The sequence below is a fragment of the Vigna radiata genome, chromosome 8, assembly GCF_000741045.1.
Source record: "Vigna radiata var. radiata cultivar VC1973A chromosome 8, Vradiata_ver6, whole genome shotgun sequence".
NCBI lineage: Eukaryota > Viridiplantae > Streptophyta > Magnoliopsida > Fabales > Fabaceae > Vigna > Vigna radiata.
In genome coordinates this window covers 42062986-42090588 of record NC_028358.1, presented here as the reverse complement: position 1 = coordinate 42090588, position 27603 = coordinate 42062986, and the positions used below count along the sequence as shown (strand labels likewise).

The following is a 27603-nucleotide window of genomic DNA, read 5'->3' as shown; positions in this document are numbered from 1 at the left end:
TCTTGGGAGGAAGAAACTTCATGCTCCTAGAAAGTAATCTTACCCAGATAAATTTAGCTGTATAATGAAAGTAATATAGCAAAATGAAAACCCGGTATAAATATCGTGCGTTATTAGTCACCTGATATATATTGGCATGTGATGGAAAGATTGTAGAAATGTCAGAAGTATGGGATTTTATTAAAGACCATAAGATAAGCCCCTTCCGTTCCATGTTAATACTCTGTGCATCAATCTTCTCATTCCTCCTCAATTCCCAAAAGCTGAATCCTTCACAGCTATTGAGTGTTCGTTGCCTAAAAAAAACTTTAACTACGTTTTTTCATCCTCTGAAAGAGTGCAGGCTACCTAATGCCTTTATTCTCCATTGTTGCAATAGTCTTCACTCATCAACCACCAAAAATAAAAAATAAAAAGTTGCCGCACTTCAAATACTTCAGTGTACTTTCCTTCCGCACTTGAACTTGAGAAAAATATGCCACAGAAGTAGCATAGCTAATTACTTAGCACATGGTCATGAAGTCAAGACCACATTTCCAAGTTCCAATTGATATTAGCATCACAACACACTACCTTCCAAAGACTTACCATTTAACATAGGGAGTACTCGTTAGTCATCATTAAAGGTGCCTCCAAAATCCCGATGAGAAAACTGAGGATGCGGGAATCAACATTTAGAGTTGTTAAGATGAAACTCTTTCATCCCCATTATACCCAAATTCAACTATAATCATGTCTACTTTTTCAAGTCACAAACAATCAATTATATAGATTATTGTAATTTGTTTTTATCATTCCACCAAACATATGTAAACTTGGAATTGGTCTAGGTTAACATTATCAACTATCAGATTTGACCAATTTATAAACATATTTAAACGTGGAACCAGTCTAGGTTAAACATTATCAACTATCAGATTTGACCAATTTATGTATATCATACAAACATGAGTGTAAGAATCTATGCATATAACAAGCAAGAATTTGAAAGCATACGATTTGACATCACATCTTAGTACATGCTAATGCTACATGCGTAGTGGACACAGATAATTAATTGTGCAAGTTGTTCACGTACATTTCTGTTAAGATTTTGGGTGCTAGACATCATGGACAAGACCACAATTCAAAACCTACTTATTCAATTTGAAATAACATAGATGACTTGGCAATATTACTTCATTGTAGGATGTAGAGTTCAAATGATGTACTAGAGACTTGATATCACATAACACAAACTCAGTGTTGTGGCTCAGCTTTCAAACTAGTGGAGGTAAGTAATCAAAGAAACTTTAAGTGCTTCTTGGGAGTCTGTCTTGGTGCTCAATTCTCAAGGACTAAAATAGCTAAATCAGTGTATGCCTTTTGCCTAGTCAATGAGAAACACGCATGAGAACAATACATGCATAGATGAATATGAAAAAAAATATAGGGGCATTCCAAGAATCAAACTCGGGACCTCTTGCACCCAAAGCAAGAATCATACCACTAGATCAAATGCCCACATTGAACAGGAATGGGCTAAGTTAAATCTATGTTTAATTTTGTGTTAAAATTGTTTATATGTCTCACTTGTCTGCATTACCATAGTAAGATTGCACACAAATGACTTATTTTGCTTACTTGGACAGGCAGTTGTCAGTCAAGAAGGTAGCTAGTTTTTCTAGTCAAGTTATCAAAGAGAGTTTGGTTATTTAATCCTCTGATTTTATATTTGAAGACCAACTATGATTTGCAAGCTGTGACCTGGTACTGAAAACCAGCTAAAATTGTTGTATCTATAAAACAGGTTAATAAATGAAAGTCCTAATCCTCTTTCACCAAAATGACTAATTCTCTCAATTCTTATTTATATGCAACCTACCTTATTAATTTCTTGTAACTAACTCTCCTTAAGTAACTCTATTCAATCCACTTATTAGGGGGTTAACCATCAGTTTTACATCATCATTCATCAATGTATTCGCTAAACACACTAAAAGTCATGTTTGTCAACTTCCAAAGCTTCAAAAGGCCAAAAGATAGAAATAATACCCAATGCTTTTTTGTATTTTAATACACCAATTCACAACTCAGGTCAGCTTGTCAGTTTTCAAATTATCAAAACCTAGGGGACTTAAAGAATGAACTTCTGACCTTTCACATCCTAAGAAATAAATACGACCAGATCAAAAACCTTATGATGCAATTTTTGTTGTTTTTTCTAATTATATCAATAGCTAAAAAAATGATTGGTGAAATTATTTTATGGTGATTCTGAAATTAAAACTTTGTTTATAACTTACATATCTGAAATGCATAAATCATAGAGAAGAGTGCTGCTTCATAATCTCTTGTAAGAACTCACCAATATTGGTACAGTTTTTTATTGGCTTATGAGACATTTTATAGGAGTGCAAATAATGAACCTTTTTCTATAACACTCTTTTTAACACACCCTACTGGTGGTTTTAATTTATTAAAAATTGTAAAATCAAGAGAAACCAAGTGATGGAAGCCACAAAACAATGTCAAGTCCAATAAATCTTGTTAACTGTATTCAAAAGAGTGTGTTAGAGATGCCTAATGAAGTGCATGTCTTCGTGCCTAATGACAAACACACAAGACTAATACACGCAGAGAAAAGATATGAAAACTTAGGGGGCATTCCGAGAATCGAACTCGGGACCTCTCGCACCCAAAGCGAGAATCATACCACTAGACCAAATGCCCACGTTGAGATCAAAGGAGTTAATTTAGTTCTATTTTAAAAATTGTTTCGCAAGTTACATTTTCTGCAATTATATATTAGGATTGCATACAAAAGACAAGATAATTTGCTGCTACAGTGAAGGAATAAAAGAGAGTTTACTTATTTACCCCTCTGATCTTATATTTTAACACCAACTAAGCCTTGCAAAATAATATTTTATTGCATTAATTTGTCACTTAGTTGGTATTCAAAATTTTCCAGCTAAAACTGTTGATGTTGGAATCAATGATCCGAACACTCATTCACATGGAACCTTTAATGCTAATTGCTATTTAACAAAAACAGACAAACAAGTCAACCTTGTCAGCTTCCAAAGCTCCAAAAGGCTAATTTAGATATAATACCACAAGACCAAAAGCCTAGTTTTATGCAAATTTTGTAGTTTTCTATTATATTAGAAACTGGCTTGCACCAAAAGCTATAATCTTTCTGCTAGATCAATTGCTCTCAAGCATGGAAATTGTGAGGGGCTAATAAAATCTGTGTCTAGTTTTTTGTTGCGTTAACGCATGCCACAGTCTTCAGTTATATTGTAAATTGCATGTAAAGTTGGCAGATATGGTTACTTGAATAAGGAATTACCTGTTAAGGTTACTTGAAACACAAAATCATACACTGCAATCTGTCTGTTGTCACTGATGATTGCAAATCAAAGTAATTTCTACTGTGCCTCTTGGAAAGGTTTCTTGATGCTCAACTGTAAGAGCTAATACAAGTATTGTTTTCTGAAATAGGATCTGAGAATACAATGGATATGTCAACAAAAGCACTTCAAAATAATGTAACACATTTTAAAACAAAAAGGGGCATTCCGAGAATCGAACTCGGGACCTCTCGCACCCAAAGCGAGAATCATACCACTAGACCAAATGCCCACATTGAAGGGGAAATGACCAGATTTTTTTATCCGTCAAGGTATCAAAGAGCTTACATATTCACCTGCAGTCTTCTATTTTAGGATAAATGTGACTTGCAACACATAATTATATTACATTTTCAGGGACAAGTAGCGATTTGATACCGAACCCTTTCAGTTAAAACTAATAATGTATCTTAGCATTCATTCCAATGCACTCACATGGAGCATCTGATGTTATTGCTATTTAACAAAAATAAGTTAACAAGTCAAGAATGTCAGCTTCCAAATCTTTGAAGGGCTAAAAGTTAAAAAATACATTTGATGCTTCTTCCTATTTAATTACACAAGTAAACAAATCATGTTAAGCTTATTAGCATCCAAGCCATTAAAATATTGAGCATTCCAAGAATGAATATGTAACCTCTCACACCCTAAGATAATCATACAACTGATCAAAAGTTCTATTGTGAAAATTATGTTGTTTGCTAATTATATTAAAAACTAAAAATTTGGTTTGGTGAAATTATTTTAGTGTGGATCCTGAACTTAAAGCTTTGCTTCTGACTTGCACATCTAACTTTGTTTACCACAAGACATCAGTAAATGGTAGCATTCTACTTTTTAACAAATTGAAACATTACGTGTACTTTCAAGGTTATTTCACAAGTCCAGCATCAATGACAGAAGTTTGTTGCTTCATAATTACTTGTAAAAACTACATCAACATTCATACAGTAGTTGACTGGATAATAAAACATTTTATATCAAAGAAGTAAAGTCACGATATTTATGTCTATTTGTTAGTTGGATTATAGACCGAACCAAGCTGAATGAAGCAACTTCTGGAAGCCATTTAGTTTTTCTTTTACTATCCAAACTGGCCTACACTGAATCAAAGTATTGGGTGCAAGGCATCAGCAACAACAATTCACAACCATCTTCCTTATTCAATTAAAACATAAATACATGAAAAATGAAAAAAAAAACAGGGGCATTCCGAGAATTGAACTCGGGACCTCTCGCACCCTAAGCGAGAATCATACCACTAGACCAAATGCCCTGATTGGAAGACTTGGGCAAAGACAAATCTATGTCAGTTTAATAATAAAATTGTATATTCATGCCACATTCTCTTCAGTTCTATGGTAAGATTGCATTCAGATTACCAGATTTGCTTACCTGGAGCTTTGACTTACAACACATTATTGTATTAAATTTTCAGAGGCAAGCTGGTACTCACAGAAAATTTTCAGATAAAACTGTCGATCTAGCAATTCATTCATCCCAAAGCTATCACATGCAACCTCTGGTGTTTATTATTATTTAACTAAACGAACTAACTTGTCAAGTTTGTCAACTTCCGAAACTAGAAAAAGGCTAAAATTGAGAAACCAAACCTGATGCTTGTAGGCTTGTATTTAACTGCAGCGATTACCTTCCTCAATCTTGTCGGTTTCTGAATCTTCAAAAAACCAAAAAGGGGCATTCGTAAAATGAGGTTGGAACCTCTCGCACCCCAAGCACGAATCATCTGGACCAAACATTCCTTTTTTTTTCAGTTCTCCTGAAAGCGGATCCTGACCTAGGAAAGCTTGTTTAAAGGGTTTTTTGAGATGTTTGTGTGGAAGCTTTCTTAGGTTAAGATCTTCACTTTAAATATTGTAATTCCATATTTGTTTTACTTTTATTTTTTAGATTGTTGTATAATCTCTCTTTTTTATTACTCTTTATAAGTCTTTATTAGAATACAATACCTTTTTTTAACATAGTCTCAAAATTAATTTTTGTTATTTTACTTAATATTTTATTCTAATGAAAAATTTATTCTTAAATTTCCTTACAAGATTTATTAGACAAAGTATAAGGCCGTGTATTAGATTGTATTTCAAATAATCTTAAGATATTTTTCCATGAAATTTTTTCATATTTAATAAAATTTTAAATTTGTATAAACAAGTCTTGTGTGAGAAAGTAACTCTGTCAAGATTATTAAAACTATTGTCGCGACTGTACACATTTTTTAAATATTTATAAATTATTTAAATTTTAAAAGTAATAATTAAAAAAGTAAAATTGAAAAAAAAAATACATATATATATATATATACATATATATATATATATAGTTATAGATATAATTATAGATAAAATAAACTTTATTTATTAAAATAAAAATATAATATTAATTTCTTTCATTATGAGTAATTATTTAAATTTGAAAAAAGTAGTTACTAAAATAATAAAAGAGTAAATAATTCTTTTATTTGTAATAATTAATTGTTTGAATTAAAAAAATAGTTGGTAAAATGTTAAAACTGAAAAATAATTTGTTTATTATGAATAATCATTTAATTTAAATAACTATTAAGAGAGTAAAATTAAAAAATAAATAAATAAAAGAACACCAAAATTGTATTTTCTTTAAATATAATTATGGATTTATATGTACAATTTCAAAAAGTTGTTTTTTAAACTTTCTTAATGAAATATATGATTATCATGAATTTCTAATTAAACCAATACACAATATCTTTATCATTAGTTTTACTTTAGTAACAAAACACTATCATTTTAAACATATTGTTTAAACCTAAAGGAATGAAAATATGTTAATACGTGCACTCCTAGTATAGAAGGAAGTTAATTTGAAAATTTGTATTGGTGTATTTTCTTCATCCAAACTTTTTTTTTTTAATTATTTTTCATTAACTTTTATAATTCTAGATTTCGTGGAGATCTTTCAAATCCTTTACATTTGTAAAGTTGATTCAAAACTTCCAATATATACTGTATAATAAATCCATTGAAAACTTAACTACAAAAGCTTACTTATAACTTTTTAGGAAAGAATATCATTTCATTTCTGCATGAGCTTTTAAAATTCATACTCCGGACACCTCTAAGCCTATCACCCTCGAAGCTCCAAAATGAATTTTCTTTTCAATAATACCTTATGTTTGTTAGTATTTATAAACAACAATAAGCTTCCAAAGTATCAAAATGTAAGGCATTCCAAGAGTCATGCCATTAGACCAAAAAATTATGCAAATTTTGTAGTTTGCAAGAGATAATAAGAAGGTTTAAACCCTTTTTTGGTCCCTAAGTTAAGTTCTGATGTTCAGTTTAGTTTTTATTTTTTAAAATGTCAACCTTTAGTCCCTATGATATGAAAAATGTCAACCTTGATACATTTTTCATATCATAGAGACTAAAGATTGACATTTTTTAAAAGCAAGGACTAAACTGAACAACAGAACTTAATTTAGGGACAAAAAAAGATTTAAACCTAATAAAAACTAATAAATTGACTTGGCAATATTGTTTAGGGCGGATTCAGAGGTTAAAACTTCGCTTACATCTGACTTATACCACATGATATCACTCAAATTTAGTCGCACTCCTTTTCTTACCACAAGTTGAAACATTACTTGTATTTGTAATGTGGTTTCCCAAGAGCAGGGAGTTGAAATCCATCAGCAATAGAGAATTTGTTGTTTCTTGATCTCTCGTAAAATGTCCACCAACTTTGTTACGGTTGCTGATTGGCTTATATATACACTAAGAACTGAAGTTTTGCAATACGATTCAATTTGTATGTTGCATCAGACTGAACCATAGTAACTACTGTGGTATCATACTAGTTTTCATTTTCCTGTCTGACTAGCTTGAATAAAATCAAACAGCATGTGAATCTATATGTAGAACATCAAATATTCAATCTGAGTGTTATAAACTAGAAAATAAGATACTTGATAATTTCTAATGGGTTTTATTACTTAAAAAAAGACAACTATATTATAGTTTTGGGTGGCAGGCACCATGGAAACAATTCACAACCTTCTTCCTTATTAAATTTAAAATAGCAATAGTTAATTTAGCAATATTACTTCATTCTAGAATGCAGGTTCAAATGTCATACATAGACACAAGATCACAAACCAGCATCTTGGTGTCGGGACTGTTGCTTGAAAACTTGTGGGAGAGATACAGAAACCAAAGCAGCTTTTTGGTGCTTCATGCCAACCTGTCTTGGTTCTCAGCTGCAAAGACTAATAAAACCAGATAGTTAAAACTGTGATTCACAGCTCCTATTTTTTTTTGGTGGAAGAAACGAAACCAAGTATTCTAATCTGAACAAGAATCCAGTGCCTTTCTTTGAGCCAAGCCAATGACAAAACACACATGAGGACAAAAAAGGCACAGATAGATCTGAAAAAATTGGGGGCATTCCGAGAATCGAACTCGGGACCTCCCGCACCCAAAGCGAGAATCATACCACTAGACCAAATGCCCACATTAATTGAATAGGTCCAAGTTCAATCTTTGACTGATATTCACTTAAAATTGTTTATTCAAGTTGAGTAGTTTACATTATAATTCTTGAATGAGATAAAATGTTCAGACATATCAAATCATCAATTGAAGTTGAAAGTAGATGTGCCAATTATGCCTCTAAGAAATATTGATCAAGTAAAAAGTCTTTGTAATAACACGAGGTTGCAAGTTGTTGGAAGTCCCACATCGGATAGAGATAAGGCCAATTTATAATATATAAGTGGGGTGCAGACCTCACCTTACAAGCTGGTTTTGTGAGGTTGAGTTAGGCCTAAAACTCACTTCTAACATGATATCAGAGCTATGGTTAGAGCCTATCCTAGCAATATTTGTTGGGCATATTGTTCCACCCACTATTGGGCCGTTATCGGACCACCCATTAATATCTAGTCTCACGCTCGATATGTATATACATTGGCGTGAAGGGGGTGTGTTGACCTCACCTTACAAGCCGGTTTTGTGGGGTATGTGATTTCTGCTACTCTGATAACAGAAAAAGCATTGGTAAAAATATATTTATACCAAGAATAAATTTAGTTTCTTTTGATTTTTTATTATTTTTTAAATTGCAAAGACAATTTCCGATATCACTCTGCTTTGCAATGATAATTAATAAGAGTCAAGGGCAATCTCTTACTAGAATTGGACTTTATTTGTCATGTCCAGTATTTACACATGGCCAATTGTATGTTGCTATTTCTAGAGTCAAAATAAAGAAAGGATTGAAAATCCTAATTCTGGACGAAGTTGGAAATGTTAGTACTACAACTAAAAATGTGCGTACAAAGAAATCTTTGAAACTCTTTAAAAAGAAACAAGTACAATATTTTGCAACTGATCTAAGGTACCTTCTTATTTTAAGTTTTATTTCAATTATAAGGTATGTTTATCAAAGTTATGTTTTGACTTCCTTACTGGAATAATGGCAGATGGAAGATGTCGATAAAAACCCTCATTGTCAATAAAAGCCTTCTTATACTAATATAATGTTTTGAGGTGATGCCACATTCTTTATATCAACTTTAATTAACATCGACATTGATATTTGAAACCATTTATGTATACTTTAATTTGAACATATAATATGAATGATGATATATGATTTTGTTATCGAAATATAGTATTGCATGATTATTGATTATGTTTATGAGGTACTAACAAAATACTATAATCTAAGCTATTCGTGTGTTTGCTAAGGTCAAAAAACTAGTTGCATACAAATGGTGAGATCTACTTACCTGGGTGGGGGAATTCTCAGTTAAGATAACTTGTTTCCATGACAAGGTATCACAGAGAGTTGTTTATTCCTCTCTGGTTTTATATTTAAAGACATCCTAAGATTTGCCATATAATTTTATTAAACTTTCATTGGCAAGTTGTCACTTATTAGAGAAAAGCTTCCAGACAAAACTTTCGAAATGATATAGCTGATTCAACAATATTACTTCATTGGAGAATGCAAAGTTCAAATTGAAACACAAGATCACATACTAATCTCAGAGTTTTGACGTATACCTGCAAACTAACAGAGAGATACAGATGTCAATCAACTGCTAAGTGTATCATGGCATGGCAAGCAGTCTTTGGGATTAACTGTGGATGCTATAATGCAGCCAGATTGTTAAGATTGATTAACATCTTCTCCTGGTTTTCTGGTGGAAGAAACACAACTGGAAGTCAATACGAAACACAACTGCAAGTAGGCTGAGAATGTAGTGTGCGCTTTATGTCTAGTCAATAAGAAATGCACGCGTTAAAAAAAAATAACAAACACACTTGAGAATAATACGGGCACAGATAAATATGAAAAAAATAGGGGCATTCCGAGAATCGAACTCGGGACCTCTCGCACCCAAAGCGAGAATCATACCACTAGACCAAATGCCCATATTGAAAGATTCAGGGCTGAATTATTCTTTTATGCGTGCATTGCCTTCAGTTCTGAAGTAAGATTGCATACAAATCGTAATATTTGGTTATCTGGATGGGTAATTATCAGTCAAGATAACTTGTTTTCCTAGTCAAAATATGAAAGAGAGTTTGCTTATGATAGACCAAGAAATAACTGAATATCCAAGTTTTATTATTCAGAATATTATGCAGTAAAAAGGGTTATTGAGCTGATAGCTCTACAGCCACAAGGAAATCCCAGATCACTAGACTCCTTCAGAGGATCACTCTCTTCCTAACCAACTCACAACCTCCTACTCCTGTACCCGTTTCACACTCGCCCTTCTCTCTCCTATAACAGAATTCTCCCATTCCCAGATTCTTAACACATCATTTCCCATCCTAACTAACTTCTCTTTCTTTTCCTAACCCCCCTTTCTTTCTTCTAACATAAACATTCCATATTTTGGACCTAATTGTTCCTTGTTGAATAACAGGCCCGTGTGCACTTTCCACCTTATGATCCTTATTAGGAATCCTATCAGCTTACCCCTCTGGTTTTATATATTGAAAGACTTCCCATGAATTGCCATATAATTTAATTACATTTACGTTGACAAGTTGACACTCATTACTTCAAAACTTCCAGCGAAAACTATCAATCATTCTTCCAACACATTCACGTTCAGCTCCTGATGCTTATTGTTTTATAAGCATCCCACATGACAGTAAGTTGTATTCTCTTTCTTACACAATTTGAAACGTTATTTTTACTTCACAATTCTAATATTGCTTCTAAGTGCAGTGATCTGAAATTCAACACCGCTGTTTTGATATGGAGGTTAATCACATACTCCACCGAATGTTTGTAAAGTACAAAATAAGATACGTGCTAATTACATGTGCAAAGTATTTAAAGATATAACTGTGTTGATACATTTGTTCATAAGAATTTGATATTTAAGGGTGTCATGCATCATCAACAACAACTTCCTTCCTTATTTAGTTGATTAAGAAATATTTTAATTCGTTGCAGAATATATAGTTCAAATGGCGCATACTTAGTTAAGATCAGATAGCACAATATAGGCGATAAAACTGATGCTTGCTACCGTGTGGAGAGATAGGTAAATCATAACAATGCCAAGTGTCTTGGAGCTTAATTGTTAAAAGACATATCAACAGTCAAGCACAATACAAACAAAATTGACTTTTAAGATTGTGATTTGCACGTTCACCTGTTCTTTAAGAAAAAAAATGCATCTGCAAGTATTATATTCTGTCTGAGAATGCAGGGTTTTCCTTCTGCCTACTCAATGAGAAAAACACATCAAGACAATTCAGGTAAAGATAAGAAAAAAAGAGGGGGCATTCCGAGAATTGAACTCGGGACCTCTCGCACCCTAAGCGAGAATCATACCACTAGACCAAATGCCCATAGCGAGAGGATTTGGGCAAAGTCAAGTCTATGTCAGGTTTATTTTAGAAATTTATATGCATTCCACGTTCTCTTCACTTCTATTACCTGGATAGGCAATTAAAAGTCAAGGCAACCTATTTTTCTAATCAGGCAATCAAAGTAAGTTTACTAATTTACCACTCTGGTTTAATGTATCAACGTTCTCCGTACAGATACCCTGTTTTTGGAGACAATAGAGTTCAATTCATGGCACTATTGAGCATTAAATGTGCGAGCACCACTCCTAATTTAGATTCTTTACCTGATTTTCTTTATAACCGGACTTGTACCATTGTCTCTGGTTTTATATTTTAATTATCAACTACGACTTACAGCAAATTATTGTACTACATTTTTCATGGCAAGCAGTTAAATAATGAATTCATTGATCGCATCACAATCACATGCGACCTCTGATGCTTATTATTATTTAACTAATCGACTTAACAAGTAAAGTTCGCCAAGTTCCGGAAGTTGAAAAGAGTAAATTAGAAATCAAACCTGGTGTTAGTTGGTTGGTATTTGACTATAGCTTTTACCAAGTCAAGCCTGTCATCTTCCAAATCGTGAAAAAAAAACGAAAACTGCATTCCACGAACGAACTAGGAACCTCTCGCACCCTAAGCGGGAATCATTCTACTCAACTCTCTTTTTTTTCACTTTTCTTCTCCTGAACAGGGAGGAACTGACCTAACCTAATCGCCTTTTAAATAGAAGTTTCTTATTTAAAAATATCAGCAAAAAATAATACTACAGTAGAAATTATAACCAAATAAATAAATTTGTATAACTTATACTGATAAATAAACTAAAGCAGTTGAGTTTTATGAAATGTAATTAATTACACAAAATTATATCTACTAGTAGAATAGTTTATATTATTTTTAATTTATTAGAAAATATACCATTCACAGTATATCAAATTATTTATTTTATTTGAAATTCTGTAACCACTACATATGTGTGTGTACACCATGTTATCTACTATTTTAAAAATGGAGTAAATAAAATATAAATAATGTCGATTTAAATGCGTTATTATACCCTCAAATAATAGTATTTTAGGACTAAAACTATATTTGAACTATATGTATGTATGTAATAGTAAATATATTTACTATCATATTGTGAAGTTAATTTATTGTTATGCCATCGTATAATAACATATTTACTAAGTTCGTTTAATAATACATTTATTATATATACTACAATTATGTAGTAACAAATCGATAAATATATAATGGTATATTAATACCCTTCTATAAACCAATAAGAGCAACTAGCTTCTTAATACAATAGTATATATTCATTAACTTCTATAAAAGTAAGAATTATAAAATAGTATATTAATATAAATGATACATATACATAGATATGATGCTGACAAAATCAAAAGTTTGCTTAAACATTTCCATTATAGTAAAATAGAAATTATAATGCTGTGTAAGAAAAGTGTAGGTGCTAACTTATTAGAAGTTTGTTTTATGCGTGCAGCGGGCTGAAATCCATCAGTGACAGTGAAATTTGGTGCTTCTTATCTCCTGTAGAAACTCCATCAACATTGATACTGTTGTAAATTGGCTTGTAAAAGCAATTAAACATTAGCTTAAATTCTGCCAATGAATTGCAGTACTGACATCGGAGTGATTTGATCAACATTTGATTTGTCTGGCAATGTGTGTAATATGTTTTCATCCATTTGTCTTGATGATTGATAGACACAATATGTGAAACCCGGACACTGACGAAGGCGGGAAGTAATCGTCGGTGCAAGAGGCACGGACAAGGAGCGGTTTCTGACAGGCTTCCAGTGGAAATGGCACATGGACGAATCGAACATACACCGGAATGAGAGGGATCTAGAGACTATAAGTATGGGACTATACGGTTGAAGGATAGCTTAATGGAATTAATTTGGCTACTCATATCAACAAATGCATTTGTTTTTCGGTAACCTAACCCATAAGAATTCCATAGTTAAGCGTGCTTAGCCTGGAGTAATTTGGGATTGGTGACCTTTTAGGAAGTTTTCTCGGAAAGTGTGCGAGTAAGGACAAAACACACTGAAAAGCCTCATGTTGCTGGGATGTTACACCAGGACAATCTACAACCACCTTCCTCGTTAACTTTGAAATAACATAGTTGATTGTATTGCTTCAGAGCAAAACTATAGGCTTAAAATGTTGCACTTAGCCTTAAGATCAAATACCACACCCTCGGAGCTGTGACTGATTATGCTTCAACACTTGTGGACAGATACAGAAAATGAAGCAACTGCTTTGTATCATACATGGCAAGCTAATAATACCAGGGGACAAAAGGTATACATTGAAGGGGAGAGGGCTAGGTAGAATCTATGTTTATAGATTATGCAGCCACGTTATCTACAGTTATAAATTAACATTACATACACATGAGCAGATTTGATTGCCTGACTAATCACTTTTTCCAATCAAGGTATCCTGCTTTTCTACTCAAGCTATCAAAAAGTGTTTGCATATTATTTACCCATCTGGTTTTTTATTTTTAGATCAACTATGTCTTGCAACACGATATTTTACTACATTTTCGATGGCAAACTGCATTATGTACTGGAAAAATTGTAAAATAGCTTTCACCACCTGACACCAGTAACTTTGTAAAATTGTGTTTTTTAACCACAACTTGAAACATCAATTTAATCCTTAATACATTGTTTGTAAGTACAGTGGTATGAAATTAACTAATGATAGAGAACTTTGTTGCTTCATGATTTCCTGTAAAATGTTAGCCAACATTGATACAGTAGTTGATCAGCTTATAAAACTTTTGAAATCAAAGAACTCAAGTTTCGCAATATATATCAGTTTCTATGTTGCATTACAGTCTGTCTGAAGCACAATCAAGTAATTTATGTTGGTGTCATACTAGCTTTTCTGTTTCCTTTACCGACACATGATTGGCTATGTAGGTAATCCCCATATGCCATCTTAGAGCTGTAAAATGAAAAATAAGATACGTGCCAATTATCTGTTCAATGGATTTTAATAAATCATTGTGAACATACATTTGTTCAAACATTATGTGCAATTGACAATATTAAGAAATCAATCCTGAAGATTGTTTTTTGCAAATTATACAATAACTATTAAACCAAAATGGTCAAATTATTTAAGGGATATTCTGTTTTTCTATATGTATCTGTTTGTTCACTGCATTAATGACTGAATCACGTAGACTGAAGTTCCTTCACTATCATACTAGTTTCTCTTTTCCTTTACTGATTGACATACAGAACAGCTGAAAACGGCATGCGATTTCATGAGGTTATCCCATATAACATCTGAGTGTTGAATATTATAAAATAAGATATTTGATAATGTGTCATGTCAAATGGACTAGAATAAATAATTGTGCAATTTGAACTCATTCACTTTTGAAAAACTGGTATATTTGGGTGCTAGGCATCATGAACAAGACAACAACTCACAATCTCCTTCCTTGTAGATTTAGAAACAATTTAATTGATTTAGTAATCACTTCATTGCACAATGCGGAGTACAAAAATCACAGTAACTTCTGCGCACCCAAAGCGAGAATCATACCACTATACCAAATGCCCTTATTAATAATGTTGATGCCCATGTCAAACATATATCTAGTTTTCTATTAAAGTTGTTCATGCATGCCACATTCTAGGTAGTGTTATTGTAAAATGCAGATACGGTTACCTGGATAGAGAATTAACTGTAAAGGTACCTCATTTTTCTAACTCAGATATCAAAGAGAGTTTACAAATTTACCCCTCTTGTTTTACATTTATAGGTCAATGACTTCAGACACATTACTCTACCCATTTTCTGTGGCAACTGTTACTTGGTACAGAAAAATCCATGCTGAAACGGTTTTCGATTCAATATATTCATCCCAAGGTAATCATGTTTGCTATTATTTAAACAAAAAAACTATCAAGAAAAGTTTGTCAACTTCCAAAGCTACAGAAGGATTAAATTTAGAAATAAGCCAAAACACATATTGTTTGGTAATTACGAAAAACTAATCATTCAATTTGATTAAATTATTTAAGGTAGATTCTGATGTTAAAACTTTGTTTCTAACTTCTACATCAGAATTTTACTGCATGACATCGTTAAAATGATAGCATTCTCTATTTCACGAGTTGAAACATTGTACTCGTACTTTTAATGTTTTTCATTTCACAATTTAAGGGGGCTGAAATCCATTCGTCCGGAGAAGTTTCTTGCTTCTCAATATAATGAAAGAACTCCACAAACATCAGTACAGTAGTTCATTGGCTTATACAACATTCTAAATAAAAGAACTGAAGTTCTGCCAAATGTACTTGTTTGTATGTTGAATTGGAGACTGATTCAAGTTAATTGAAGTAATTTAATATGCTATCATATTGGTTGTTCTTTTCTTTTATTACATAATGTCAAACAACATGTGATTTGATATGAAGGTTATCACACATTGCATCTGGATGTTGAATACTGTAAAATAGTATACTTGGTAATCTACATGTGTAACCTACAAGAATAAATAAATTGTGCAAGTTGTGCTAATACAGTTTTTTAAAATTGATATTTTTAGTGCTATTCTAGGCATCATGGACAAGAGAACAATTCAGTCTCTTTTATAATTGAATTTCAAATAATATAGTTGATTCAACAATATTACTTCATTGTAGAATGCAAAGTTCAAATAGAAACACATGATCACATACTAATCTTATAGTTTTGACCAGTGATACTTGCAGACTAACAGAGAGATACATATGTCAATCAACTGCTAAGTGTCTCTTGGCATGCCCAGCAGCAGTCTGTGCGGTTAACTGTGAATGCTATAATGCAGCCAGATTGTTAAGATTGATTCACATATTCTCCTGGTTTTTTGGTGGAATAAACACAACTGCAAGTATTATGTTCTCACTGACAGGCTACAAATGCATGCACTTATAGAAAAATCACAAACGCACACTTTAGAATAATACAGGCAAAGATAAAACATGAAAAAAAACAGGGGCATTCCGAGAATCGAACTCGGGACCTCTCGCACCCAAAGCGAGAATCATACCACTAGACCAAATGCCCATATTGAAAGATATAGGGCTAAATAATTTTTTTATTCATGCCTTGTCTTCAGTTTGTACAGTACAATTGCATACAAATTGTAAGATTTGGTTAACTGGATCGTTAATTCTCAGTCAAGATAACTTGTTTTTCCAAGTAAAAAAATACGAAAGAAAGTTTGATTACCACTCTGGTTTTATATATTAAAAGACTTACCATGAATTGCCATGTAATTTAAGTACATTTACAGTGGCAAGTAGTAACTCATTACTGCAAACATTCCAGCTAAAACTATTAATCATTCTTCCAACACACTCAAGTTCAGCTCCTGATGCTTATTGTTTTGTAAGTATACCACATAACAAGTCAAGCTTGTCAGCTTTCAGACATCAAAGCCTTAAAATTAAGAAATAATTGTTAATTGGTATGTAAGACGAGGATTAACAAACTCGGTTACTTGGGAACTCACACCCTAAGTGAGAATCAGATGACAAGACCAAAAGCCTCACCGTGCAAAATTTGTTGTTTGCTAATTATAGTAATTAATTGGTTTGTTAAATTTTTTCAAGGTGTACTATGAAGTTAAAAACTTTGCTTCTATAACTTGTAAATTTGACTTTTAGCACATGAAATCAGTAAGTTGACAGTATTGTCTTTCTTACACAGGTTGAAACATGATTTTTACTTCACAATTTTAATGTTGCTGCTAAAGTGCAGTGGTCTGAAATTCAACACCGCATGTTGTGATACAAACGTTAATCACATATTCCACCAAGTGTTTGTAAAGTGCAAAATAAGATACGTGTGTCATATCAACAAAGGAGAGCAAATTTGGAAGTCACAGAAAAATCAGAGAATTTTGTTATAGGCCAAGGACAGATGTCTAATGTTGCAGAGTGTGTGGGAAATAGAAGGAGAGCAAGGAATAAAAGTAACCAGCTCACCTTAAAGTTTATGGTGGGGAATCAAATATAAAATCCTAGGCTCCGGGGAATTGAGCGGTGGAAAAAATGTGTTGTCTCTCTCGTTGTAACTTTTCTTTTTCTGTATTCTCAGTAAATATTGCTATTGTTGGGTAGCAATGCTTCAGTCCATAATGGGTAGCCATTCACTATAATAATACATTGCAGAGATACTCATCGATATTCTCTCTTCATATTTTTTTTATATTTTTGCCCTTCATTACCTTGGTGCTTTCATTGCCCTTCCTTAACGATGGAGGAACACACTCGATTGAAAGAACTCTCCACAGATATGAATAGTTTGTCGTTAGACGTTAAAAGTATGCTCAATCTGATAGAGTCTCGTCATGCTGAATACTCTACTCATTTTCAAACTGTGGAATCAGACTTGACTACCCTGAGCATAATGGGAACTACCTCAATCACTGGAAACACAAACACCACATGCTTCTGTTCCAACATTTCAAATCTGCAATGTTAAACTCGATTATCCATGATTCAATGGATCCAATGTATTGGAATGGATATTTAAAGCAGAACAAGTTTTCACTTATTACAATATGTTGGATGAGCAACGCCTTATGATAGCTGCAGTTCACATGGAAGTTGATGTAATTCCATGGTTTTAGATGATTTCTAAGAATAACCCATTCCAATCTTGGGTGGGTTTCACTTCGCATTAGAGTTCGAATTTGGCCAGTCGCCATACAAGTGCACTCACTCAACTCCCTTTAAGCTAAATCAGCTTGGGATGGTTCAAGATTACTATCGAGAGTTTATTGGAGTTTGAATTTAACCAATAACCATACAAGTGCCCTCACTCAACTCTCTTTAAGCTAAATCAGCTTGGGACAGTTCAAGATTACTATCAGAAGTTTACTGCCCTAGCAAACCGAGTGTATATGGGGGTGACTCCAGATGCTATGCTCGATTGTTTTGTGAATGGCCACAAATCAGATATTTACAGAGATGTCATAGCACAAGAGCCCACTTCTATGCTGCATGCGGTTTCATTAGCCAAATTATATGAAGAAAAATATGTTGCTAGACAGAAATCAGTTCCCTCCAAGGCATATTCCAGAAACATACCTGACACGACCAACCAAAAACTAAAAAATACTAGTCTACCTCCTCTATCACCTACACCAGCTGTCATTCCATCCCTGCAACAAAAACCAAAAATTGAGGTGCAAAAAAGGTTAATGCTTCACCTGTGATAACCAATTTACACCTACTCATAAGTGTCCCAATAATCAATACTTGTTGTTACATGTTGAAGACGATGAAACCACCTTGTTGGAACCAGATCCATGTGATAAGGAGCATGAGATTAGTCAGCATGCTTCTCTAGAGCATCATCTCTCTTTTAATGCTTTGAAAGGAGGTTTGGGAGTTGGTACCATGAAATTTCAGTGCACCAATAATGGAATGCAAGTTCAGATACTTCTTGATAGTGGGAGTTCATATAGTTTTTTACAACCTAGACTTGCACATTATTTGCAATTACCTGTGGAACCAACTTCTGGGTTACAAGTCCTTATGGGCAATGATCTTGCCTTGACAGTAGAGGGAATGGTTAGAAACGTGGAGGTTCAAATTCAGGACCATGCTTTGCAGTCATCAATGTTTCTTCTTCCAGTTGTGGGCACAGATTTGGTCCTCGGAGTGGCCTGGTTAGCTACACTTAGTCCTCATATCTTAGATTATAATGCATTGACATTCAAATTTTATGTGAATGGTAAGTATATTACTCTACATGGTCAAAAATCTAAACTACCAACTCCAACTCAGTTTAATCATATCCGTAGAATGAATTGCACTCATCTATTTCAGAAAATTTTACCATGCACCTACAATTGCCTTATTATGCTGATGATTAAGGCCTGCAAAATCCAGAGGCAGATTTGGCTATGTTACTATACCTATAAGGATGTGGTTGCTATTCCTCAATGCTTACCTCCTAGAATTGGTACGTATGTCATGGATACTAATGATCGTACAGATCTACAACAAACGCTGAGAAAAAATAAGAAACTAGGGATGGGATATTTGGACCTTTTCCAATTATGCAGAAAAGTGGCATATAAAGTGCTTCTGCCACCCCATGCCAAAATACATCCCGTTTTTCATTGTTCACAATTAAAGTTGTGTCATGGAGATCCCCATAGACCCATATTCCCCTTCCTATGATAAAAAATGACATTGGTCCAATTCTTCAACTGGTGAAGATTCTGCAGACCAGAATTATTATAAATGGAGGGCAACAAGTACTAGCAAAGTGGGAAGGTGTACATGATGCACATGGTACATGGGAAGATTGGCTATCATTTCAAGAGACCTACCCACATTACAACCTTGAAGACAAGGTTATTTTTAATGGAGGTAGTTATGTCATATCAACAAAAGAGGGCAAAGTTGGAAATCACAGGAAAATCAGAGAATTTTGTTATCAGCCAAGGACAGGTGTCTAATGCTGCGGATAATGTGGGAAATCGAAGGAGCACAAGGAATAAACAAGAAAACAATTCGCACCTGAAGGTTTACGTGTGCGGAATCAAATATAAAAACCTAGGTACAGAGGAATAGAGGGATGGAAGACTTGTGTTGTCTCTCTCTTCTTAACTTTTCTCGTTCTGTATTCTCTCTAAAGATTGCTATTGTTGTGTAGCAATGCTTCAATCCAGTATGGGTAGCCATTCACTATAATAATACATTGCAGAGATACTCATGAATATTCAGTCTTAGTAATTTTTCTTATTTTTTTGCCCTTCATTACATCTTGCTAATCACATGTGGAAAGGACTTAAAAATATAATTGTGTTGATACATTTGTTTATAAGAATTTGATATTTTAAGTGTGCCATGCACAGTCAACAACTCACAACCTCATTCCTTATTCGGTTGTTTAAGCAGTATTTTAACTGCTTGTAGAATATATAGTTCAAAAGGTGCATACTTAGAGTTAAGACCAGATACCACAATCTACGCATTAAAACAGATGTTAGCTAACATGTGCGGAGATAGGTAAATCATAACAATGCTAAGTGTCTTGAAGCTTAACTGTTAAAAGACATATCATCAGTCAAGCAAAATACAAACAGAACTGATTGTTATGATTTTGATTTGCATCCTCACCTGTTCTTAAAGAAAAAAAATGCAACTGCAATTATTCTATCGTGTCTGAGAATGCAGAGTTTTTCGTGTGCCTACTCAGTGACAAAAACACATCAAGAAAATTCAGGTAAGGATAAAAAAAATTGGGGGCATTCCGAGAATTGAACTCGGGACCTCTCGCACCCTAAGCGAGAATCATACCACTAGACCAAATGCCCAAATCGAGAGGATTTGGGCAAAGTCAAACCTATGTCAGTTATATTTTAGAAATGTGTATGCATGTCACGTTGTCTTCACTTCTATATTACCTGGATAGGCAACCTGTTTTTCTAATCAGGCAATCAAAGTAAGTTTACTAATTTACCACTCTGGTTAAAGCATAAACATTCTCCGCACAGATACCCTGTTTTTGGAGACAATGGAATTCAATTCATGGCACTATTGAGCATTAAATGTGTGAGCACCTCTCCTGATTTAGATTCTTTTCCTGCTTTTCTTTATAACCGGACCTGTACCATTGTATCTGCTTTTATATTTTAATTATCAACTACGTCTTACGACAAATTATTGTATTACATTTTCAGTGACAAGCAGTTAAAGAATGAATTCATTTATCGCATCACAATCACATGCGACCTCTAATGCTTATTATATTATTTAACTAATCGACTTAACATGTAAAGTTCGTCAACTTCCGGAAGTTGAGAAGAGTAAAATTAGAAATCAAACCTGATGCTAGTTGGTTGGTATTTGACTATAGCTTTCATCTTCCATATCGTCGAAAAACGAAAAGTGCGGCGAACGAACTTGGAACGTCTCGCACCCTAAACTCGAATCATCTTACTCGACATTCCTTGCATATTTTTCACTTTTCTTCTCCTGGGACGGGAGGAACTGACCAAACCTAATCGCTTTTACTATAAAAGCTTTTTAAAAATATCAGCAAAAAAAAAAAAAAGTAAGACAGAAGAAAGTTTATCTTCTGTAATCGGAGGTTATAAACCAAAAAATAATCAATAATTTCACAACAATACTTTTAAGTTTAGTAATCTAAGTACATAAACCTTATATTTGATTTTTACATTTTATACGTATTTAAGTTTCAAACCATATATTTTTAAAATACAAAGATTATAAAAAAATATTATTTTTATCCTTTTATAAAATATATCCTAGAATACAAGAAATGTTAATAAAATAAAAAACTCTAAAATTTGAACCGAATCATATCGAACTAAATCGAAATAACCCAATTGAATCTAATCAAACTGAACTCAATCCAATCCAACGGAACCAAACCCAACTGAACCAAACTCAATTGAACCGAATTCAATCAAAACAAACCCAACCGAATCGAACTAAACCTAATGGAATCGAACCCAACGGAACTGAACCTAACTCAACCCAACCGAATTGAACCAAGTCGAACCAAACAGAGTTGCACTAAACTAAGCCACACCAAGCCGAGCCGAACCAAACCAAGATGATGATGATGATGATGTGTTTTAAAATAATGAAACTCGTTCGTAACAAAACTATTTATATTAAAATCATTTAATATAAAAAATAACTGAGTCTCACTGTTTTTAAACCACTACCACCTCTAAAAAGGGATTTCTCAAAAATTCACTCATCAAGTAGAAATAAAAGTTTTCTCTTCATTTTTTCTTATAAGAAACATCCAACTTGATTGAGATATTATCCCCAACACTTAATTGACTGACACACGACCTTTGCATTAAATTTTCTAGTGTTTAATAGTGTAGATTGGTCTAGTCACTGCTCTTAAAACAACTTCTCAACCTTCAAACCTAATCTTTTAAGGATCCTTTTAATACTTGATCAAACAATTTGTATATGACAAACTAAAGTCACCTCCCAAATTTCTTCCACTGATTCTTACAAGTTATTTCCAAAACTTTAACTAGCCTTGACTTCAAAATAAAACCTTCCTAATATCGCTTCACATAATCTTATATCCTCTTTGAAGTATTACACAACTTACTTGATCACAACAACTTTCATCTATTGTCAAACCCAAAGACTATTTATTCATCCTTATTCGCAACTACTTTGATAACATAATTAACATTCATATAATTAATTAAATATAAAATATTAATAAACTTAATTTCGTTAAAAATATTTAATATAAATATCAATTTTAATAAAAATATCTGTAATGATTTATATACAAATTAAATTTTGTTTGAATTTGGAAAGAAAAAAATTGTTTAATTTTTCAAAATTAAAACAAAATAAAAACACAGAAACCAAATTGAGACTAATATAATGACACATGACTTGACAATGCCACGTCACACAGTTATTGCCACGTGACACAATGTCAATTTGACATGTGGGATTTAAAAAATAAATTAAAAAAAAAATAGTTAAGAAATACAAAAATGTCACGAATTGACACGTGACACACTCTTTAACGGTGTTAGTACGAAACTATCAGTAAGAACCTAATTGTTTTACTTTTTCAAAAATAAAGACCCAATTAAAAAAAAGAGACCTATTAGAAAAAAGTCACAAAAAATAAGGACCATCTCTATGATTAAACCAAATAATTATGCAATTTGAACTGGTTTACTTTTTCAAAATTGGTATATTCCGGTGATAGGCATCATGGACAAAATAACAATTCACAATCTCCTTCCTTATAGATTTTGAAACAATTTAGTTGATTTAGTAATCACTTCATTGTACAATGCTGAGTTCAAATGTTTTTGAAACGAATATAAGAATACATACCACTATCTCAGTGTTGTAATATATGCTTGCAAACAATGGGACAGATACAAAAATCAAAGCAACTTCTGCGTGCCTCTTGGGAATCTGTGTTGATGGTCAACTGTAAAGGCTAATTCTGCCAGATTGATAAGACAAGTTCACATCTCCGGTTCTTGTGGTGGAAGAAACTGCACTGCAAGTATTGCTTCTGGCAAACAGGGTGGAATGTAGTACACGTCTTTGTGCCTAGTAAATGTAAAGAACACACTCAAAAAGAATGCAAACTCACACATGGGAATATTGCAGCACAGGTAAATATGAAAAAAGGGGGGCTCAGAGTGCTGTACATGTCATTCCAAGTCTAGGACAACAAACAAAAAAATATAATACAGGGACTAAAAAATTTTAAAAAACATGGACAAAACTTTAGTGTTATGCTAGGCATCATGGACAAAACAACAATTGATGATCGCCTTTATAATTCAATTTCAAATAACATAGTTGATTCAACAATATTACTTCATTGTAGAATGCAAAGTTCAAACAGAAACACAATCTCATTGACGTGCTGAGAATGCAGTGCCTGCTTTATGACTAGTCAATAACAACTGCATGCGCTTATAAAAAAACAGCAAACATATAATTTAGAATAATAAAGGCACAAATAAATATGACAAAAATGGGGGCATTCCGAGAATCGAACTCGGGACCTCTCGCACCCAAAGCGAGAATCATACCACTAGACCAAATGCCCTTATTAAAATTATAACGCCCACGTCAAATGTATCTCTAGTCTTCTATTAAAGTAGTTCATGAGTAGCAAAATTGTAAAATTGCTTAAATAATGAGCAGATACGTTTTCCTGGATAGACAATTAACAGTAAAGGCAACTCATTTTTCTAACTAAGATATCAAAGAGAGTTTGCAAACTTACCCCTGTAGTTTCATATTGGTCAACAATGACTTCAGACGCATTATTCTATCCCGTTTTCTGTGGCAAGCTGTTACTTGGTACAGAAAAATCCAAGCTGAAACTGTTTTCGCGTCACTTTATTCATCCCAAGGCAATCATGTCTGTTATTATTTAAACAAACAAACTATCAAGATAAGCTTGTCAACTTCCAAAAGCTTCAAAACGATAAAATTTAGAAATAAACCCCAATGCCTATTGTTTGGATATTATAAAAAACTAATCAATCAATTTGATGAAAATAGTTTTAGGGTAGATTCTGGTGTTAAAACATTGTTTCTAACTTCTACATCTGACTTTTACTGCATAACATCACTAAAATGATTGCATTCTCTTTTTCAACAGTTGAAACATTACTTGTACTTTCAATGGTTTTTCATTTCACAATTTAAGGGAGCCAAAATCCATTGGTTTGGAGAAGTTTCTTGCTTCTTAATATAATAAAAGAACTCCATAAACATAGCAACAATTGTTGATTGGCTTATACAACATTTTAAATAAAAAATTGAAGTTTTGCCACACTGATTGAAGTAATTTAATGTGTCATACTAGTTTTTTTCTTTGCCAAACTGGATTGCATAATATCAAACAACATGTGATTTGATATGCAGGCTATCACACATCACATCTGTGTTAAATATATAAAATAAGATACTTGGTAATCCTGCATGTGTAACTGACAAGAATAAATAAATGTGCAAATTGTGCTTATGCAGTTTTTTAAAATTGATATTTTTTAGTGCTATGCTGCGCATCATGGACAAAACAACAATTCATGATCTCCTTTATAATTCAATTTCAAATAATATAGTTGATTCAACAATATTAATTCATTGTAGAATGCAAAGTTCAAACAGGAACACAATCTCATTGACACGCTGAGAATGCAGTGCCTGCTTTATGACCAATCAATAACAAATGCATGCGCTTATAAAAAAACAACAAACATTTACTTTAGAATAATAAAGGTACAAATAAAAATGAAAAAAATGGGGGCATTCCGAGAATCGAACTCGGGACCTCTCGCACCCAAAACGAGAATCATACCACTAGACCAAATGCCCACATCGAAAGGCATAGGGCTAAACTAGTATTTTACCATTCACTGTCTTCAGTTCTACAATAAGATTGCAAATTGTAAGATTTGGCTACCTGGACGGGTAATATCGGTCAGGATAACTTGTTTTCCAAGTCAACATATGAAAGAAAGTTAGCTTACCACTCTGAATTTTATATATTTAAGGACTTCCAATGAATTGCCGTATAATTTAATTACCTTCACAGTAGCAAGTTGTCACTCATTAGGGCAAAACTTCCAGCTAAAACTATTAATCATTCTTCCAAGACATTCACGTTCAGCTCCTGATGCTTATTGTTTTATAAGTATACCACATAACAAGTAAAGATTGTCAGCTTCTAGACTTCAAAGGCTTAAAATTAAGAAATAATTGCTAGTTGGTATGTAAGATGATGATTAACAAACTCGGGTTACTTGGGAACTCACACCCTAACTGAGAATCAGATGACAAGACCAAAAGTCTTACCATGCAAAATTTGTTGTTTGCAAATTATATCGAAAAGTAATTAAATTATTTGAGAAAGTTACTTTAGGGTGTATTATGAAGTTAAAATTTTAACTTATAACTTTAAAATTTGACTTTCAACACATGAAATCAGTAAGTTGATAGTATTGTTTTTCTTAGACAAGTTGAAAAATTATTTTTACTTCACAATTCTAATATTTTTCTAAGTAATATGGTCTGAAATTCAACACCGCATGTTTTGATATGAAGGTTAATGACATATTCCACCGAGTGTTTGTAAAGTACAAAATAAGATACTTGCTATTTACATGTGCAAAGGATTTAACGATATGTGAGTTGATACATTTGTTTATAAGAATTTGATATCTAAGGGTGTCATGCATCATCAACAACAACTCACAACCTCCTTCCTTATTCAGTTGATTCAGCAATATTTTAATTGCTTATAGAATATATAGTTCACAAGGCACATACTTAGAGTTAAGATCGGATACCACAATCTAAGCATTAAAACAGATGCTTGCTAACATGTGCGGAGATAGCTAAATCATAACAATCTAGGTATCTTGAAGCTAAACTGTTAAAAGACATATCAACAGTCAAATAAAATACAAATAGAACTGATTGCTATGATTTTGAACTGCATCTTCACCTTATCTTTAAGAAGAAAAATGTGACTGCAAGTGTTCTATCGTGTCTGAGAATGCAGAGTTTTTCTTGAGCCAACTCAATGACAAAAACACATCAAGACAATTCAGGTAAAGATAAAAAGATATAGAGGGGCATTCCGAGAATTGAACTCGGGACCTCTCGCACCCTAAGCGAGAATCATACCACTAGACCAAATGCCCACTTTGAGAGAAGTAGGGCAAAGTCAAATCTATGTCATTTTTATTTCAGAATTGTATATGCATATCAAATTCTCTGCACTTCTATATTACCCTGGATAGTCAATTGTAAGTCAAGGCAACCTGTTTTTCTAATCAAGGTATCAAAGTGAATTTACTAATTTACCACTCTGGCTTAATGTATAAACATTCTCCGTACAGATACCCTGTTTTTGGAGACAATGGAGTTCAATTCATGGCACTATTGAGCATTAAATGTGTGAGCACCTCTCCTAATTTAGATTCTTTACCTGCTTTTCTTTATAACCGGACCTGTACCATTGTCTCTGGTTCTATATTTTAATTTTCAACTACGACTTACAACAAATTATTGTATTAAATTTTCAGTGGCAAGCAGCTAAAGACTGAATTCATTCATCGCAGCACAATCACATCCAACTTCTGATGATTATTATTATTTACCTAATCGAATTAACAAGTTGAAAAGAGTAAAACTAGAAACCAAACCTGAAGCTTGTTGATTGGTGTTTGACTATAGCATTTACCAAGTGAAGTCAAGCCTGACAGCTTCCAAATCGTCCAAAACCGAAAAGTGCGGCGGACGAACTGGAACCTCTCGCACCCTAATATTCACTCATCTTACTTAACGCTCCTTTCCTATTTTTCACTTTTCTTTCTCCTAAACTGACCTAACCTAACCTCTTTTTCAATGGAATTTTTTATTTAAAAACATCAGCAAAAAATAATAAGACAAAATAAAGTTTGTATACTTATTACTAAATAAATAATCTAAAGCAGTTCGATTTTTATGATATATAATTTATTACACTAAATTATATCTACTAGTAGTATATTATAAATTATACAATTTATATTATTTCAAATTACATATTTCATTTTTATCCTTAAAGTATTAATAAGTGCCTATATTTTTAATAAGTATAATTGATAAGATAGACAATCTCATTACACTCAATTACTTATATATATATATATATATATATATATATATATATATATATATATATATATATATATATATATATATATATATATATAT

General features: G+C 32.9%; 2 long non-coding RNA genes and 12 other non-coding genes across 14 annotated transcripts; all 14 read right to left on the bottom strand.

Annotated features, from left to right (window-relative positions):
• Positions 1 to 1431: 1431 nt before the first annotated feature.
• TRNAP-UGG lies at positions 1432 to 1503 on the bottom strand. The gene has a single exon. It is a non-coding gene; the product is annotated as a tRNA-Pro (tRNA).
• Positions 1504 to 2640: 1137 nt separating this feature from the next.
• Positions 2641 to 2712, bottom strand: TRNAP-UGG. The gene has a single exon. It is a non-coding gene; the product is annotated as a tRNA-Pro (tRNA).
• Positions 2713 to 3555: 843 nt separating this feature from the next.
• Positions 3556 to 3627, bottom strand: TRNAP-UGG. The gene has a single exon. It is a non-coding gene; the product is annotated as a tRNA-Pro (tRNA).
• Positions 3628 to 4599: 972 nt separating this feature from the next.
• On the bottom strand, positions 4600 to 4671 carry TRNAP-AGG. Its single transcript has one exon. It is a non-coding gene; the product is annotated as a tRNA-Pro (tRNA).
• A 2225-nt stretch (positions 4672 to 6896) lies between these two features.
• On the bottom strand, positions 6897 to 11959 carry LOC106771661. The gene is made up of 3 exons (XR_001376493.2): positions 11796 to 11959; positions 9461 to 9597; positions 6897 to 7659 (listed from the first exon to the last, which is right to left on the bottom strand). It is a non-coding gene; the product is annotated as an uncharacterized LOC106771661 (long non-coding RNA).
• TRNAP-UGG lies at positions 7832 to 7903 on the bottom strand. The gene has a single exon. It is a non-coding gene; the product is annotated as a tRNA-Pro (tRNA).
• Positions 9761 to 9832, bottom strand: TRNAP-UGG. Its single transcript has one exon. It is a non-coding gene; the product is annotated as a tRNA-Pro (tRNA).
• Positions 11201 to 11272, bottom strand: TRNAP-AGG. The gene has a single exon. It is a non-coding gene; the product is annotated as a tRNA-Pro (tRNA).
• Positions 11960 to 16315: 4356 nt separating the features above from the next.
• TRNAP-UGG lies at positions 16316 to 16387 on the bottom strand. Its single transcript has one exon. It is a non-coding gene; the product is annotated as a tRNA-Pro (tRNA).
• A 4201-nt stretch (positions 16388 to 20588) lies between these two features.
• Positions 20589 to 20660, bottom strand: TRNAP-AGG. The gene has a single exon. It is a non-coding gene; the product is annotated as a tRNA-Pro (tRNA).
• Positions 20661 to 23030: 2370 nt separating this feature from the next.
• Positions 23031 to 27222, bottom strand: LOC106771535. Its single transcript, XR_001376473.2, has 3 exons — positions 27051 to 27222; positions 24116 to 24255; positions 23031 to 23427 (listed from the first exon to the last, which is right to left on the bottom strand). It is a non-coding gene; the product is annotated as an uncharacterized LOC106771535 (long non-coding RNA).
• TRNAP-UGG lies at positions 23864 to 23935 on the bottom strand. Its single transcript has one exon. It is a non-coding gene; the product is annotated as a tRNA-Pro (tRNA).
• TRNAP-UGG lies at positions 25144 to 25215 on the bottom strand. The gene has a single exon. It is a non-coding gene; the product is annotated as a tRNA-Pro (tRNA).
• Positions 26475 to 26546, bottom strand: TRNAP-AGG. Its single transcript has one exon. It is a non-coding gene; the product is annotated as a tRNA-Pro (tRNA).
• Positions 27223 to 27603: the final 381 nt, after the last annotated feature.